This window comes from Nannospalax galili, unplaced genomic scaffold (genome assembly GCF_000622305.1).
Source record: "Nannospalax galili isolate Female #2095 unplaced genomic scaffold, S.galili_v1.0 scaffold335, whole genome shotgun sequence".
Taxonomy (NCBI): domain Eukaryota; kingdom Metazoa; phylum Chordata; class Mammalia; order Rodentia; family Spalacidae; genus Nannospalax; species Nannospalax galili.
In genome coordinates, this window is record NW_008337842.1 from 4,788,676 (window position 1) to 4,792,019 (window position 3,344).

A 3,344-nucleotide genomic window follows, 5' to 3' on the forward strand; every position below is an offset into this window, starting at 1 on the left:
TATTTATTATTTTTATTTTATGTGACGAATGTATTGCCTGCTTGTATGTAAGTGCACCCATGTTGTGCAATGCCTGTGGAGGTCAGAAGAGGGTGTCAGATCCCCTGTAACTGGAGTTACAGATAGTTGTTAGCTGCCATGTGGGTGCTGGGAAGCAAACCTGGGTCTTCTGCCAGAGCAGCTAGTGCTCTTCTGAGCCATCTCCAGCCCCAGAGATCTTTTTCTTAGTACTTTAGCCTACCTTGGGCCCTCAAGGATTTGGATTCTCTTTTCTCTTGCTACTGTTGTCTTTTCATTCCACACAGCACCGACGTCAATTCCTGAGGCCCAGTCTTAAAAACTGGGATATAGCTCCTTTGACCAGAATTATTGGAGACTGCCTGCTAGCCACTTCTCTGCAAATTACATAATTTCTTCTTTATAGCTGAATGAAACATCATTATTTTTAATTCATTCAGATGTTGACGAACATCTAGGCTGGTTCTATAATTAGGCTATTGTGAATAGTGCTATAATAAATAAGAATGTGAAGGTATCTCTTGTAGGCTGACTTAAGACTCCAGGAATGCTACAGCAGGATCATGTGATAGTTCCTTTAGTGTTTGGAGGAACCTCCATACTGAATTCCCATAGTGGCTATACTAGTTTACATTCCCACCAAAAGCATACATCCACATGCAGATGAGTATAACTAGATCTTCTCTCTCACCTTGTGCAAAATATCAATTCAAAATAGATCAAAAGCCTTCATGTAAGACTCAGAACTCCTAAACTGCTAGAAGTAAACATGAAGGAGACACCAGTAGGAAATTTCTCAAAGGACTCCAATAGTGTCCTCATTTGTTTCTCCATTGCTATGACAAAACACTGACTACTACCAACTTGAGGAGGAAAGGGTTTATTTGTCTCATATCTCCTGGGTCACAGTTCATCAGGGAGCACAAGGTAGGAACTCAAGGCAGAAACCTGGATGCAGGAACTGAAGCACAGGCCATGGAAGAATGCTGCTTACTGGCTTGCTCTCTTGGGCCCTGCTCAACCTCCTCTCTTATACAACATAGACCCACCTGCCCAGGGGTGGCACTAGCCACAGTAGGCTGGGCCCTCCCACATTACTCAAAAATCAAGAAGCCCCACAGACATGGGCATGGGGTGGTCCAATGGAGGCAATCCCCAATTGAGGCTCAGTCAACCCAGGTGTGTCAAGGTGACACTAAAGCTATCCAGCACAAATAGCTAAGGAAATAATAACAAAAATTGAGAAATGGGATTTTATGAAGAAGAAATAGCAGGGTTAATGGACAAAGCAGAATGAGCAAATCTTAACTACTTCATCTGAAAGCGGGTTCCTAGGCAGCATATATAAGGAACTTGATAAATGGAATATAAAAAAAAAAATTATCCAGTCAATGAATGGGCAAGTAAACTGAACACAGGGATTGTGAAAGGTGAAGTACAAATGGCCCATAAATATATGAAGAAAAAGTTCAACATCTTTATCTACCAGGGACATGAAAATCAAAACTACATTGAGTTTCCATCACATTCCATTCAGAACAGCTATTATTAAGTAACCAAAAATAATGAATGCCCGCAAGGATGTGGGGAAAAAAATCTGAACACTAAGTGGTTTTCTGCAGTGTCCAATACTACCTAGAAAAGCCCCTCCTCTGAGCTTCGAATTATGATCCAGAAAGCACAAGAAATCATAAAGATTTCCTCATTTTGTACCTCAGGAAGAGTTATTTCTTTTAGAAAGTAATTCTTACTTCACACACAGTGAGGCCCACGTTCCATGGAGAAGGTACTTGCCTTATCCAATCAAATTATGCATGCTTTCAGGCTGTCTGTATCCTAGAAGACTATTATATACTTGTTCTGTTCCTGCTTAAGTCATAGGCTATAATAGAGCTTAACTTGAATGAACTAGAACCAGAAGAGGAAATATTAACTGTAAGGCCAGTGCTAAGGGATAACAAAGAAAAAGAAGGGAATTCTGATAGATCTCTCATTTACTGATCAACAACACAAGTAATCATGATCATAGTTGCCATTCATTCTGTAGATGATATGTGCCTGCAAATTCTAGGTGCATAATCTCATTCATTTCTCGCTATACTAATGCCAAAGGCAGTTATGATGAACAGGAAGGAAGTCAAAGCATGAAGCCATAGATAGCAGAGCCAGGATTTGAACTTTAGCCTTTGAGATTCTAAAGCTTGGAATCTACACTTAATTCTTGATAATTACTGGGTGTCTTAGGTCCATGTTTGCTGAGGGATAGATCTAACTGAATAGATATAGCCTCCTGATTGCTACTGAATTCAGTTACCTACCATACTAAATGCCCTCACCTTTTTGGGGCCTGGGAAGGTGTGTTCAAATTAGCTTTCATTTCTCTATCACAGCATTCTTATTTCAACTCATTCTTGTAGAGTACTGTGATAATTTTCTGATTGGCTCCTTCATATTCCAGATGAAGTAATGGGAGGAAACCGGCCTTCTGCAAGGCCCTCTGAAGCACCTTGGAGTCAATCATTGTCCCCAGTGCCAGATCTGCCCTATGTCCCTAGGAAAGGTGATAGTAATTTTGATAAGAGATTTTCTCTTTTGAAGTCTGATCAAAGCTCTGGGTTTAGGATTGTTTAACAAGGTGCGATTTTTCTTTCTATATTTTCAGAGTTTTAAATGACCCCTGTAATTGGTAGACATTGTAGTCACGAAATGAACTGAAGTGAAGATAAAAGGCCACTACCTTGGAAAGCAGTGAGGCTCTCTCCTTTGGTGTTGCCTTCATTTCACACTTGATAATTTTGTGTGGTTCTGACTGTCACCCTGTAGCAGTTTCCACATGACTCAGAAAAAGCCCCCAGGCTTTTACTACCCAACCTGTGGTTATGAAAACACTTGAGTAAACTCCTAGTTCCTGTCTATTGACTAGAGATGACACTGAACTGAAGGGACAGAGCAACTCATGTTGGATGTGTCTGGGTCAGACATCAAAATGAAGCCGGAATTATCTCCAAGACCAAGCTTCACCACCCTGCATCACTTTCAAATGGACATAAGGAGCCCCAAATCCTCTTGTATTTTAATGTATTTTTCTTTTGCCTTTACTATTTAATGTAGGATATACTTGATTATATATTTGTGGGTTTGATGTCTTAGAGTGCATCCTAGGAGGTAGACAAATCTCTAAATTAGTCAAGCAAACCAGATTTCTAATCCTTTAAGCTAGAACACTTCGTAAAGATTTTTTGTTTTGTTTTCTGAAGTGGAAACAGGAGGGAAAAATGAAACAGAGTCTAAAGTTCTTGACCTTGTGAACATCTTCCAACAAGATT